This window comes from Perca flavescens, chromosome 4 (genome assembly GCF_004354835.1).
Source record: "Perca flavescens isolate YP-PL-M2 chromosome 4, PFLA_1.0, whole genome shotgun sequence".
Lineage (NCBI taxonomy): Eukaryota > Metazoa > Chordata > Actinopteri > Perciformes > Percidae > Perca > Perca flavescens.
In genome coordinates this window covers 8,563,598-8,579,769 of record NC_041334.1, presented here as the reverse complement: position 1 = coordinate 8,579,769, position 16,172 = coordinate 8,563,598, and the positions used below count along the sequence as shown (strand labels likewise).

The 16,172-nt window shown below is 38.9% G+C and overlaps 1 protein-coding gene and 1 long non-coding RNA gene across 2 annotated transcripts in view; both read right to left on the bottom strand.

Annotated features, from left to right (window-relative positions):
• The window catches only part of aldh1l1 (aldehyde dehydrogenase 1 family, member L1), a 32,562-nt gene extending 30,683 nt beyond the window's left edge, over positions 1-1,879 (bottom strand). Inside the window, exon 1 of the mRNA XM_028575246.1 lies at positions 1,797-1,879. The gene's annotated coding sequence lies outside the window, so the exon portion shown is untranslated. The remainder of the gene's footprint in view (positions 1-1,796) is intronic.
• Positions 1,880-7,769: 5,890 nt separating this feature from the next.
• On the bottom strand, positions 7,770-15,011 carry LOC114554621 (uncharacterized). Its single transcript, XR_003692443.1, has 3 exons — positions 14,872-15,011; positions 13,092-13,252; positions 7,770-9,378 (listed from the first exon to the last, which is right to left on the bottom strand). It is a non-coding gene; the product is annotated as an uncharacterized LOC114554621 (long non-coding RNA).
• Positions 15,012-16,172: the final 1,161 nt, after the last annotated feature.

Genomic DNA, 16,172 nt, shown 5'->3' with positions numbered 1-16,172 from the left:
TAAATGTAAATGGACTGTATTTATATTGCACTTTACTAGTCTTAACGACTACTCAAAGCACTTTTACAGGCACAAAACACCATTCACACACATTCATACACTGCTGGCTGAGGCTGCCACCTGCTCATCAGATAAACATTCACACACAAATGGCACAGCATCGGGAGCAACTGCAGGGCCAGGGATCAAACCAACAACAATGTCTCGTTGTATCTGTGTACAATGACAAATAAAGTATCTTAAGCTAAACCCTCCGATTGGTAGGCGATGCCTCTGCCACCTGAGCCACAGCTGCCCTATTGAATGCATTCCACACCGTCAACTGTAAAGATGTTTAAATTTGCAGACAAAAGAACAGTTGTAAGGCTGATCTCATATGACAAAGAATCAGCCTACAGAAAAGAGGTTTTGTCGCTGGTTGACTGGTGCTGTCGCTACAGCTTGGGACTGGATGTTTCCAAAACTGAAGAGCTGGTGGTGGACTTTGGGAGAGCCTTCCCAGCTCTCCCACCACTGTCCATTAACCACCTAGAGGTGGAGAGAGTCGAACAGCAATCTCCTCCTCTTTCAAATGGGATGACTGCTCAATCTGCATCATCAAAAACGCCCACCAAAGACTCTTTTTTTCCTGTGGCAGCTCAACAAAAGTTGGGTTGTCTACAAAGGGGATACTTCAGTTCTACAGAACTGTGATTAAAAGTATTTTCACCTGTTTCTATAAGTGTTGAATGGCAGCTCCACAGCTCAGCAGAGGAAGCCGCTGGACAGAATAGTTTGCCCTGCAAACTCAACCCCATCTCTGACATCTACAAGCCCCGCATTCAGCGCAAAGGTCTATAAATACTACAGGGCTCCATGCACCCCGCCAATGTAACCCCCTCTTAATAACTCTCCCCTCGGTGCCATCAAACACCAAGACATCCCGGTTCCTTCACAGCACATACTGCAGAAGCATCCTGTTGCTATGCGGCTGCCCAATTCTTCACCAGCACTTTACAAAAGCCTGCACCAACTAATACTGTTTTTAAAGCACCTTTATTTTTTATTTATTCTGAACTGTATCTTTCATGGACGCATGTAATGCATGTAATGTTTAATGCACTGGGCTTATGTAATAAGTGTTGTGTTTTTACTTCTTATTGTACTTCTTGTCTGTTATTCTGTCATGAGCACACTGAGGCTAATTCCTAAAAACTAAGATGCATGGCAATTAAATCTTGAATAAATATATCATGCAGAGAGACATTTTAATTATGTTTGTTATTCTTTAGTTTGTATTTAACTACTGTAAATATATGCAGCATTAAAACAGCAATATGATCATTATACAGCAGCACATTCTCAATGAATGAAAACGTGCTTAGTAGCCTAATTATGATTTACAGTTTATTGACCCCGAACAGCGAGGGGCGGGGCCTGCTGTCCTGCCAACCAATCAAATCCCTTAGTGTAGGTCATGCCTCAGTTGTTGACCAATCAAAAGTACGGAGGAGTTGATGGGATTTGACAGCGTTCAGACGGACAGCTCCCGACAAAACGTTTAACCCCCAACAGTCTATTAAACATATTAATAATTGCATATTATCCAGACCACACTGTATCAAGACATAAGCAGCCATAATGTAGAACTGTCAAATTAATATCCTCAACAGTTGCTTCAAACACAAACAGTCTCTTATTGCAAATACAAACTATTTGTGTGTGTGTGTGTGTGTGTGTGTGTGTGTGTGTGTGTGTGTGTGTGTGTGTGTGTGTGTGTGTGTGTGTGTGTGTGTGTGTGCCCCATGCAGACTCACCGTGCGTGCAGCCGCAGTGCTCCTCTGCTGTCCGAAAGCGACAGGTTGGACGGTGAGAGCAGTGCTTTCCCCTTCTCCCCCCCCCCATGTAGACGGGCGGCCCGATTGCGTAACATGCGAAATGAAGCAGAGTGATTGGACGGGACGGGCCATGAGGCTGCATGGGGCGGCCTATCAGCTGCTGATGTCTTTGAGTAAACCCAATTACACAATGACTTCATTTGACCTATTACAGTTTTTTCCGATTGCTAAACGACAGTGGGCACAACTGGAGTCACATGTGCAAAACTCAAACTACAGTCTGCACTACCAACAGTCACCTGAGCTAAACAGTTCACATCACCTGCAAAACAGGCTCAGTGCAGCCAAACACTATGCACAGGCCTCACTGAGATAACACACACTGTCACTCAGAACACACTGAGGGTGAAAACACTAGCGTCAAACACCAATACAGAAATTACAAACTTTTTCATCTTTACAGTTTGAACAATTTGAGTGACTTTTACACTACTCGATAGTTTATTTAAGGACAAAATATAGATTGTATAGCATACCAATTTTTACATAAGGTAAAAAAGAAGGAATGAAAATCAGCAGTTTTCTTCAATATAGTATTTTGTCTCTAGTAATTTATGGAATTACTGGGGAAAAAACTAAAGGTACATACGTAACAGTACCAAAGAATAGTGTGACTAATCCTGCCCCTCTCCAGCATCATGTGGCAAGTTTTCTTCATCACATTGGATGTCTGCATCATCTCTAAATAAAAATGAATGTGGTGTTTCTATTGCTTTCACCGCCATTACTTTCTGAAAAACAGTAAGAACGCAGTTTTAATATTGTAAAGATATAGTGTTTTTCACTTTTTTTATAGCTGTGCACATAACCTCTTTTACCTGTTTCGGTATAGTGTATAATTGTTTCATTCTTATTTCGTGTTTGTATACAAAAAAAGGCTTTCTGAGCTTTCTCTGTATAAATACCGTATATGTTCACTAACTAGTCTAAAATAAGACACCTACTTAGGCTTTCAGCTAAAATTGCAATCAGCAGTGTTTGATAGGCACCAGACTGAAATCTAGGCTATTCTGTTTTGAATGTGTGGTTAACAGTTTTGACAGCAGTGTGTTAGCATTTGAACAAAGTGCTGTCTACAGTGTTGTGCACGTTGTGATTAAAGTCATGGGATAAGTGTGTAGAGTTCTGAAAACTGTGTTCAAGCAATGAAAAACGATCTAGAGTTTGGTCCACATGAACTGCTGCTGTGCAGACTGTAGTTAGAGTTTCGCACATGTGACTCCAGTTGTGCCCACTGTCGTTTAGCAATCGAAAAAAACTGTAATAAGCTAAACGTATTCTCACAGGGAGAAATGTGTCAATCAATCTTGTGATTTTATTTTTAATTTAACTTTCTGTGTTCATTAATAGACTGTATATACAGTCTATGTGTTATATCCATAACTTTTGTTAAGGAAAAACATACTCTGTATTGAAATAACAAACAAGAAATGATTTGGTCCCACATACTGTTCCCATGCTCAACATGGGCATAATATGAATATTATGGAGATATTGCTGTAGTCTTACAGTCTTTCTGAACTATACTATGACAGCAACAACAAATCACAATTATACTCAAATGCATTATTTTCTCTTTTATGTTTTACAATCATTTCTATGAAAGTTAATTAATCAATTATTCAATCAAAAGAAACAAGAAATGTAAAAAGTAAACTTGAAAAAATTAAGTAAAATAGTTCTAAGGGAAGAACAAAAAGAACAAAATCGCTGACTTGTTTGTTTGATTGATTGATTTATTGATTGATTATCCCAGAAGGTACATGGCACAAAATAATAATAATAATATAATAGAAATAGGCAGAGTAAAAACAATCAAAGACAAGGACCACACATGCCAGACACCAGTGCACCAGTACAAGGATTTGATAGTTTTTATAATCTTCTAATAGATTTGTTGTAAGTTCCAAGAAATAATTACATCATGTGGTAGTTATTGTTGTAAAGAAACACACTAGTTTAGCTATGTTGAGTTCGAAAGCAGCTGATTTTCATTTCCTGATGAATTTCCTTGAAATAATTACTCAATTTAATTTAATTTATTTGGACGGACAACACACATAGATCAACGTGTCTCTAAATGAGACAGTGTTAGGCAGCCTCTACCTTTCAACTGGAGTCAGATGTTTTGAAACCAGAGCAACAGGAAACAGCGAGACATTAGTACAGGTTAAAATGTACAGCCAGAAGACAACAAGACGCCATAAAGACAGCTCGAGCAGCAGAATAAGCTTTCTCAAAAAGCCATGCAGAGACATTAGTACATTAACACATCAACAGTATCTACATTCAGTACACAAAGTCATGCAAGCAATAAAACACAGCCAAGCAACAAGGATTATAGCAGAGCAGCAATAAGCAACGAGACAAAGAAAATAAATAAATACAACAATCATGATGGGGATCTTGATAGAATATTAAATGTCGCAGTACAAGTTAATAAGATGTGGAAATTAAAGTATAAGTGAATATTTCATACATGCCCAAGTAATAAATGGGACAGCAGGATTACACAACAATAACAATGAACTTACTATTTCATAAAAAATGTTCACAATTCTGATTCTGAAAGCCAGGCCTTAAGGCTTTGTGTGAAGGTTTGTTAGGTTGTGCAGTTTCTTATTTCCGTTGGTAGAGTGTTCCACTTATGTAAGGGGTTACACAGTCCTCTCTTAGAGCACATTGTGTGGATCTATTGTTTCTAGTTCTATTTTTCTGCGTGATGGAGAAGCCTTGCCATTTAGGATTTTAAACATTAGCCAGGTGTCAGTGTATTTATTTAGATTTTCCCAACTAAGGATCTCTTGTTGTTCGCATTACATTAGTTTGCTTGTTTTTTGGAGGACAAGGTGGAGTCAAGGATAGTAACGAGACATTTAACATGAGAGACAACTTGGACCATCTATCCAGACACATAGACTTTGGGATCACAGTCAGGTGCAGAGTGTGTCTTTTTTTTAATGATTAACAAGTTTTATTCTTTTTTTAACGGTATACAAAACACACAATTTACAACAAGAACAATGCAATACAATAAAATAATAACAAAATAAACCGCTGTAAACCAAATAAACATATGTATGTGACAAAACAATAAGCACACTGTATATGTCTCTCCACAGTACATGGCTTCTTACAGTCACAGTAGGTCATTCAACAGCCATAAACTCTCAACAATGTTATGTAAAGCTCCAAACAAACAGCAAATTTGTTTGAAAAATACAATTCCAGTGCTGGTTCCATGGTATCAAAATTTTGGATAATCGTCCAACATTGTCATGTTACAAGGGCTGGGAGCCAAGTGACAGCACTCTAGCCCAATGGATTGGAGGGGCACCAGGTGGGGCCAATCATATTTCGGGGGGGGAGCACCCCGGGCCCATACAAAGTACATGCATAACTTTGGATAGAATATTCTTCTCTATTGTTAAAATACTTTTTGCTAACACAATGGTCATTGTAAATAACTGATAGTCAATGAAACATTTGCCTAATATGGTCCGATGCAAAACTTCAGAATCACCACCCTAAGGTGTGAGATTTTTATGTAACCTTGGTGGGATTTGAACCCACAACCTTAAGATTGGTAACTTACAGTAGTGCTCAAACCATCAGGGCCACAAAGGACCACTGCAACTATTACAGTGTGTACAATACAACAGTGTGGATGAGGCTTGTGATGACATCACTGCTGACCAATGTCAGGCTGGGATTTGACATTCTAGACGATTTTTCCCAAGGCGCATGGACTGTGAAAACATATATTGTGATGTGGACGAGTACTCATGGCCAAATCCAGAAGACCAAATAGATGCAGATTAGCGTAGTGTGTACTACAGAAAACTTTTACAGTATTTACAGTAATCCATTTTCTTTCAGTTCTGTTACAATGTTTTTTTTACAGTATTTGATTAGACACAACATTACAGTAATGTTGCAATACAGTAAAGGTTTATTGCACCACTGATTGGGGAAGATGTCTTCATTGATCACACTTCTGATTATGGGATAGGAATTATGGAAATTGTTTGTTGTTGAATTTGATGGGTAATGTACAGTTACATTACTGCAATGTGAAAACAGTGAAGCAAACAGATCATCTTTAGCACTTCAAAGGGTCATTTTGAAAGATGTATCTTACATTGTTAGGTCTTGGACTAACTATTGTTACAATAACTTAACTGAAAGAATTGCACTATTATGTGTTTAGGTTACTTAACAAATGTACTCATTGTATTTCACCAGAAACTGAGTGGTTGAAACATTGGTCTTGTAGTGAAAGATGTTTACAGGGCAAATGAAAGGAGAACCAGTTTCTCTGAATGCAATATTTAATGATTTACAAGTATGACCAGTTGGGAGTCTTGTACTAAGAGTTTTGAAACTCTGCACCGTACTATTGATAATAGTACCATAGCGACTAAAAAACCTGTAAGCTAAAGAGAAATGATAAGAACTCACTAACTGACCCGGGAGCAGATGAACCTCCTGTTAAATAAAGTCAAACAGAAAGTTACTGAGCTGCAGACATTCAGTGCAATTATTAACCCAAGCAGTGAGGACCAGAACCTCTTCTACAGTGCGTGCTTCACATTGTGTGGTGTGTGTGTGTGTGTATTTGTGTGTCTGTGTCTGTGTGTGTGTGTGTGTCTGTGTTTGTGTGTTTGTGTGTGTGTGTGTCTGTGTGTGTGTGTGCGTCTGTGTCTGTGTGTATGTGTGTGTGTGTGTGTGTGTCTGTTTGTCTGTGTGTGTGTGTGTGTGTCTGTGTGTGTTACACTTACGTGGAAATTGCCCTTGTGATGGTTGTGATTGGTGTTTAAAGGCCCCAAAGTTTTTTTCCAGGAATTGCTACCTGGAAGGCACTAGGATTAGGCAATGGTTAGTTTTGGGTCAAAACGCAGCGCCCAGAATGGGTGCTAAGAGGGGCACAGGCACAACAGGACCACTGGTGTGAATAAAACACTTTAAAAAAACTCCTTAAAAAAACGGGTTCGGTTAAATAAAAAAGAGGGGGCTGTTTAAAAGACGGCCAGATATTAAAAGAAGGTTAAAAGAACCACTGGACAGGAAGGACAGCGGGAAATTAAAAACTTTAAATAAAAGGTCACCTCCACAACTACCCTGGTGTCTCTCCTAGAGAATTAATAAAGTAAAAAAATAAATAAAATATACACCCATACATATACACATACACACACATATATATATACATACACACACATATATATATACATACATACACACACATACATATACATATATATATATATATATATATATATATATATATATATATATATATATATATATATATATATATATATACACACACATACATACACATACGTACATACACACACATACACACATATCCACATATATATACATACACACACACACATGCATACACACATATGTACAGTGATGTAATAAATAAATAAAAATATAAAAAGCCTGGTGTCCCAATATAAAATAAATTCTATCCCAATATTAAAACCATGTTATTTAAATTCAAAAATTAAGACATTTAAAAGGGGTCATAAATACTGTCTGAGTTACTTGCCCTTGAGGTTAAAAATGTATATACACATACCATTAAGAGTTAGTAGTAAGTGCTATGTTTAAAAGTTCTTTAAAAGGTAAAAAGTGCCACACAATAAATAACCAATAATTTAAAATACATCATAGAATAAAACCACACTGTTAGTAAAAAATGCATCAAACCAATGGCATGTGTATCATTATGCTAAAATCTTGAGGCAAGTAATTCAATTCGTAATAATAATAATAATAATAATAATAATAATAATAATAATAATAATAATAATAAATATTAGCAATAGACAAAAATACAATCAAATTCTTAAAATATAGATAAGGCAGAATAAAAGTTATAAAGGACAACCAAGGCATCTTCAAAATATTTATTAAAATAATTAAATTAAAATATTAGGTAGGACATCCTCTGCAGGAAGAGATTAACCCCCGAAAGGAAAGAATAGTAAAATCGGAGAAAAACATGCTATAAAAGTAAATATAAAAAAATATTGCAACAAATAGTTATTATTAATCATAAATATAGATTAAAACAACAAAAAGTCATTTAAAATAGAAAAGGATTGAAAAAAAAAAGAAAAGAAAGGTTTTTCATTTAGACCCGTAGGTTCTATGGTTTTTAAAAGATGGATCCACTTCCTCTCCGCTGCCCGACGCTGAGCTGTGGTCCAGGCTCTGTTGCTCTCCAGGCCCATGCTCTGAACATTTTGAGAGCCATGGAGTTTAAAATGTGCATTAAAATATACTGGTGTTGTTTGATTCTTAAGTATAGTGCATTTCTTGTCTCCCCCACATACAATTTGTGGCAGGCCCCTGCCCCGGGTTAAAACCAACTCTGCTGTAAGGGTTAAAAATGTGTGGGAGACTCATAAAACCAACATCCAAGCATCGAAGCGCTTCCCTAGGGTCAGTATTCTTGTTTAGGTTTGTGTGAATCAAAATATCTTTTAGATTTTTATTCCTCCTTTAGGCGGAGATCATACGGCAGTCCCTCAGGACATCACAACCAACACCCGCCCCCTGGAAAAATTCCTTAAAATTTTCCGAGTAGGTAATCACCAGGGGAACAAGGGCGGAATCGGACGGCTAGATGATGGTTTCTGTTTTGTTTGTAAACTTGCCGATGACCTACGCCTTTATACCTCTAAGGAAGCGCCTCGAGTAACCGCTCAACCTCATCGCACTAAAAAGTGTACTAGTGGCCTCCTCCACATGCTCTGGGAAGGTGCAAATTCTGTGGAAGCGTATCGGCTGGGACTTAATGAGGCCTCTGTACGTGTGTTTGGGGCGATAGCTGGTCTTATGGAGAAGTGCATGGCGGCCGGTGTACTTGAAATACACTTTGGTGGCTAGTGTTTTCGTCTGGTCGTTGGAGGTGCGGAAGAAGACCTGTGTGTCCAGGAACTCCACTGTAATGGGTTGTAGGTTATGTTTGAGTTTTATTTTAGGGTGATGTGAGTTAAGTATGTCCAGAAAGGTCAAAAAAGTCTGTTCGGTGTTGTCCCAGAGGCCGAAGATGTCGTCCAAGTACCGGAAATAAAGCAGAGGTTTGATGATGAGTTTATGAAACGCTGTTTCCTCCCAATGGGCCAGGTAGATGTCTGCGTATGACGGGGAATACTTCCGGCCCATTGCACACCCACATAACTGGAGATAGTGTTTAGTGTTGAAGGTGAAGTCATTTCTGGTAAGTGTGATATGGAGTAACTGTAAAATTTGGCTGTCAGGTCTGGATGGGTCCGGGTGTTTATCAAAAATGTGTTTTATTGCAGTGAGATCAAGTGGTGTTTCTATATTTGTGTATAATGAGTCTATATCTATTGAAAAAAGGAGTGTGTGACCGGGTACCTGGAGGTTTTTTATTTTAACAAATTCATGTGTCTTCATATGTGTCTTGGATATAGGTTAGGGTTAGGTGCCTTGAAGTCAATGGTCGCAGCGCTGCCTGGAAGGAGACGTCAGGGGTTTAAAACACCATTAAGCGACTGAAACAAACTAACTAACATGAAATAAACAATAAATAGAGAAAAAATATATACAAAATACTATAGCTGTTTTGCAAAGGAAAAAAGCCCAGTACTACAGACACTGGATAGCTGTTTTGGAGGGAGATTTGTGCACGTTTTCAGTGCCCTTATAAAAAATTATAAAAGCAATTAGTATTTCAGTTTAATGTCATTTCCATCATCAATTCTATTTTCTTTACCTTTTTCATACACAAGCAGCACTCCACCATAAAATGTCTGCCACTCAGGCAAGATTAGCACTGATACACAAAAATATGTTGTTTGTTGCATTATGGGACATTTAAGATCCGTTGTTTTCCAAAGTTTCGCCATACTAGAAGTCTTTGCTTCTTGTATTTTGATCAAGTCAGTTTCTTGTAAATCATCCAACTTTATGGAATACTGGATTCCATCTTTAAGTGAAAATCACTGCCAGACTTCCTTTAAATGTCTTCCACTTGCCAAGTTTATATATATATATATATATATATATATATATATATATATATATATATATATATATATATATATATATATATATATATATATATATATATATATATATATATATACATACAGTACAGGCCAAAAGTTTGGACACACCTTCTCATTCGATGCATTTCCTTTATTTTCATGACTATTTACATTGTAGATTCTCACTGAAGGCATCAAAACTATGAATGAACACATATGGAATTATGTACTTAACAAAAAAGTGTGAAATAACTGAAAACATGTCTTATATTTTAGATTCCTCAAAGTAGCCACCCTTTGCTCTGATTACTGCTTTGCACACTCTTGGCATTCTCTTGATGAGCTTCAAGAGGTAGTCACCTGAAATGGTTTTCCAACAGTCTTGAAGGAGTTCCCAGAGATCCTTAGCACTTGTTGGCCCTTTTGCCTTCACTCTGCGGTCCAGCTCACCCCAAACCATCTTGATTGGGTTCCGGTCCGGTGACTGTGGAGGCCAGGTCATCTGGCGCAGCACGCCGTCACCCTCCTTCTTGGTCAAATAGCCCTTACACAGCCTGGTTGGGGTCATTATCCTGTTGAAAAATAAATGATGGTCCAACTAAACGCAAAACGGATGGGTTTGGGTTTATGGCATGTTGCTGCAGGATGCTGTGGTAGCCATGCTGGTTCAGTATGCCTTCAATTTTAATAAATCCCCAACAGTGTCACCAGCAAAGCACCACCACACCATCACACCTCTTCCTCCATGCTTCACGGTGGGAACCAGGCATGTAGAATCCATCCGTTGACCTTTTCTGCGTCGCACAAAGACACGGCGGTTGGAACCAAAGATCTCAAATTTGGACTCATCAGACCAAAGCACACATTTCCACTGGTCTAATGTCCATTCCTTGTGTTTCTTGGCCCAAAAAAATCTCTTCTGCTTGTTGCCTCTCCTTAGCACTGGTTTCCTAGCAGCTACTTGACCATGAAGGCCTGATTCGCGCAGTCTCCTCTTAACAGTTGTTCTAGAGATGTGTCTGCTGCTAGAACTCTGTGTGGCATTCATCTGGTCTCTAATCTGAGCTGCTGTTAACTTGCAATTTCTGAGGCTGGTGACTCGGATGAACTTATCCTCAGCAGCAGAGGTGACTCTTGGTCTTCCTTTCCTGGGGTGGTCCTCACGTGAGCCAGTTTCGTTGTAGCGCTTGATGTTTTTTGCGACTGCACTTGGGGACACATTCAAAGTTTTCGCAATTTTCCGGACTGACTGACCTTCATTTGTTAAAGTTATGATGGTCACTTGTTTCTCTTTACTTAGCTGATTGGTTCTTGCCATAATGTGAATTCTAACAGTTGTCCAATAGGGCTGTCGGCTGTGTATCAACCTGACTTCTGCACAACACAACTGATGGTCGCAACCCCATTAATAAGGGAAAAATTCCACTAATTAACCCTGACAAGGCACACCTGTGAAGTGAAAACTCAATCTCATGAAGCTCATTGAGAGAACACCAAGGGTTTGCAGCGCTATCAAAAAAAAGCAAAGGGTGGCTACTTTGAGGAATCTAAAATATAAGACATGTTTTCAGTTATTTCACACTTTCTTGTTAAGTACATAATTCCATGTGTTCATTCATAGGGTTGATGCCTTCAGTGAGAATCTACAATGTAAATAGTCATGAAAATAAAGAAAACGCATTGAATGAGAAGGTGTGTCCAAACTTTTGGCCTGTACTATATATATATATATAATATATGAAAAGTAAATTAGAAAAAAGAGGTTTACAAATATTCAGAGGATCTTGCAATGTGTTTCTCTATACTCTGCAGTGTGCCCAAGAGCTTCAAATGTCCATCATGCAGATTATAATTATACCTGTGTGTGTGTGTGTGTGTGTGTGTGTGTGTGTGTGTGTGTGTGTGTGTGTGTGTGTGTGTGTGTGTGTGTGTGTGTGTACATCCTGATTGGCTGAGAGCACTCCAGTGGGGGTTGCTGCTGTGTATCCAGGCATCTGTGTGTATTTTCACACCAAACTCAGGCTCCACAGCTGGAGAATCACTGTCTATAAATACACACTGTGCACACCACGTCCTCCATCAACTTTCCCGGAATAAACTGCCTCCCCCCCACACACATACTACTACTACTACTAGACTAGACTATAGATGTTTTACCTGGATACAAGATTAAAAAGAGTGTGCTATGCAAAGTGTCATGAAGTAACTACTGTTGGGATTTGGCGTTATATAAGCGAAATTGACTTGACTCCTCTGTTGTTCTGATGTCTGAGAATATAATCCTAAAGAAGACACAGTGTTATTTATAACAGAAAGTTTGTTTTGTAAAATTTGTGAAGATGTGTTCTTATTTTGCATGTGTTTTGTCTATTTGCATTTGAGGGCCACCATATTACAAGTTACCACTAACAATAGTTTCCAAATGATTTCTTGACATGTAGTTTAAATCCTAGCTAAATTTGTTGAAAAGTGCACATTTGATCAATAACATGATGCAGGTCTGAACTACATGTTGAAATATAGTCATTGTATTGCTTTTGAAACATGTGTAACCTATAGGACATGATGGCCTGCAAATTGCAGAGCCTTTGCTTTGTGACTTAAAGCTGTTATTATGTAGAGGTTATACGGTCAGCTGTCATTATAATCACTCAAATCAGTAAGTGATCAAAACTTATATTAATAGTTTAACATTTTGGGAATTATGCTTTGTTTTCTTGCCCAGAGTGAGATATAAGCTAAATATAAAAAATATATCCATCCGGCTTTAGCTCAGCTTAGCATAAAGACTGGAAGCAGGGGGAGACACAATCTGCCAACACAAACGTCTGTAAACTACAAATTGTCATTTATACATTTGGCTTGATGCAACTTGTTGTCTTAGGGAGCTTTAGAGGTAGATTGATTGATCTTCTTGTGGCGGCACGAAAGCGGACTAAACAGAGGAGGTGGTATTCTAGATGAAACCTACCTCAAAAACATAGACAACGCCTGGGAATTTCACCCAGAGAATAATTTAAATTACTAATGAATGATTTTACTTCCAATTGCAAGATTATTGATATATTTAAGGTTACACAGGTAATTAAATGCAGCCAGAGACAAGGTTCAGTTTTTAAAAGAAGCACATTTCATTTCAATAAGTTTAAAAACAAAACAGTTTAAAACACATTCTTACCAGTGGAGGAGACGGGAGTACGAGGGCAGTGAGGGATCCCAGGGAAAGTCACCCGTGAACACACAACAGTGAACACAGCAAATGAAAACGGGGAGACACAGCACATAGGAAGGGAACACCACCACCCGGACACCAGCATCGCCACCTTCGGCTCTCACCAACTAAAATGGGAACAAAAATGGGACACACACACACACAATTAACAGGGTTCACTCCACAAAAAGAACATCAAAATCAATATAAGAAGTTATAAAGAAAACAAACTGAAAGAAACTTGACACAATATAGACAATATAAACTGCCAGAACCACTAGTGGTTCCCGAAGGCAGTACAAAACAAGAATATAAATTCAAAAGAAAACACTTGGCAATAAACCCAAAAAAAGATACTAATTATTATTAGAACAATAATAATAACTCAACTTTTAAGTAGAAAAACTCATTAAGGAAAATAAAACTAAACAAAATATGTCTGCAACTTTTAACTAAATTGAAAAAAAAATATAGCAAAAAGGGAAAATAAACAAACCAAATTATAATGTGGGGCGCTAACCCCTTCTACTACATTTACACAGTTAAGACCATGGCCCACACATATGACCACATGGCCGAGGCGTAGTTGCTCCGTACATCACTTGTAACACGTGTTACCTTTTCAGCTTCCCAGCTCCGAACCGTAGTTGGGAGCGAGCTGGTTTCAACTAATAACTTGGCTCGTGGCAGGTAATTTGCGTCTAGTGGTCCGGGTTAAAGGAAGCGAAGCACAAAACAGTGAGGCGGCGGATGGTTACAGCAATGAACTTGGGCTTTATTACTCACAGTGGTTCACATTCATGGGCATGAAAGGCACTTTGCTTGATAGCGTTCGACTGGAGCATGGACTGTGTTTCTATACATTCACACCATAAACTCAGACTGATTCCCACGCTATACTTTGTTTACACTACCCAGAACACACCTGCCCCACTACGTCACACAGAGACATTTTCTTTCCAACAAGCCCCAAGGGGGAGACAGAGATTGCAACACTACCACCACTCTGGAGGATGATTAAACCTTTAACATATCTCCAGCATCTTTACACTGTACGCAGGGAAATATTAATTAGACACCCATTATACAAACATCCCCAACCATAAAAGGCAATATCCATAAAAAAAATCAATTAAAGCATATTGCATACCCCTTCGTTTGTACGTGTAAGCAAACGTCCTAAACATGACACTTATACATTCAATGAGAAAAATGTGACTATATACACTAGTAGATAAGGCCAAGGATGATTGGGAATGTCTTGCTGCTTGTCTGCTGAATCTCTGGGATCTCTCATGTCGCCATCCATACTACTAGTGCTATCGTTACCACCATCATGCTGCAATGATTTGCCGAAAATTAATGCAGCCGAATCTGTCGAGTCGTCTTGTAGTGGTGCGTCAAGTATATTATCAATTAGATTGAATTCGGTATTGATGACGCGAAAAATAATAACGGTAACTCCAGTGAAATTATTTGAAGCTTGTTAATGAGGACTAGATTAGGACTGTATTTAAAGCTGACCATTCTGGTTTCCAACTTCATCCCAGGTGTGTCTGTTAAAACACGGACGGAGACAACTTCTCCCTTTTGATGCTTTAATAAGATCAAGCAACGTGCAACCTAGCTAACAGGTGAAGAACACAAACAACAAAATCATTAGCTAACTTACTTTAAGTTTGCAAGAACTATAGACCAATACAACAACAGGCTTAAATTAACTGACAACATGAGTTATACGACTTACAGTTCTCAAGGACGCACACACACGATCTGATTATCCTCCAGACAGATTGGGTCTTTTTCTTTTCTCTCATTTTTTTCTGCCGTGTGGGCCCGCTCGCGTTGTGAGGCGTGTGTCCGCACTATTTTCCGACATGCACTCACAATCACTCCTGATAGACGACCTGTTGTACAAAACTAAAGTAACGAGCCAATTTTCTAAAATGTAAGGAGTAGAAAGTACCGATATTCGTGTTGAAATGTAAGGAGTAAAAGTAAAAAGTCGCCACTAAAATAAATAGTAAAGTAAAAATATCTGAAAAATCTACTTAAGTACAGTAACGAAGTATTTGTACTTTGTTACTTCCCATCTCTGCCAGCATGCTATATTATTATTATGATAAGCCCATACCAACTTCACATTTTAACTTCAACATAGTCAAGTTACTTTGGTAATGATACAATACCGCAACTCTTTTGTTTTTTGACAACACAGGAACTCTTTTTATTTTATTATTGAAAAAAAATTTTTTGGAACTCTTTTCCTCTGAGGAGGGCAGTGATCCACCTACACCCAACCTCAGGCGCATATGCTCAGTTACCAATCCAGTCACCAAACATGTCAGGAGCTCTGCGGACCGATAATCCGATTGCAACCAGTCTATAAAGAAAGGGACTACAGTCTTTACCCTTTTCTATTTGAGGGAGGAGAGAAGAGGGCCAGCAGCACACAACGTCCACTCTGCTTTTCCCGTTCGGGCACTCACACAACACTAGTGCGCGACGATCCGCCAGACATCCACAGCTGTCCTCCGGCTCCAACTCTGCTGTCCTGCCCGTCTATCTGTGCTCCGTCCTGCACTCCTGGAGAGCCCTGCAGCTATGCTCCAAAAACCTTTTTTCTCCTACCGTTCTCACGCCGCCCCTTTCTTCTGCTCTCCCCGTATCATTTATCCAAATGCGCTCCTGGTGTGTTGGAGCGTGTTCCAGGTTCCTCCAGCATCTCTCCTGATCATGAGATCTGCCTCAGGTGCGCTGGGAGGAGTCTTCAGTTCTGTGCCAGGCAAACCAAAACACCACACTATATACAAAATAAAACACCACTCTATATACACAACATAAGAAAACTAGCTGCCTGGCTCCACTTTGTGAAACTTCCGCACTTTATTCTTTACTCTCTTTGTGCCTTTGACCAGCAACCATACTGCATCAACGACTTTGTGTTGGACTCTGCAAACATTTTTGTCATACTGTCGTTTGGCACGCTCAACAGATTTTCCCAGTGCCTCCCGGGCTAACTGGTGAGATAGCTTGAGCCGTTCCCTA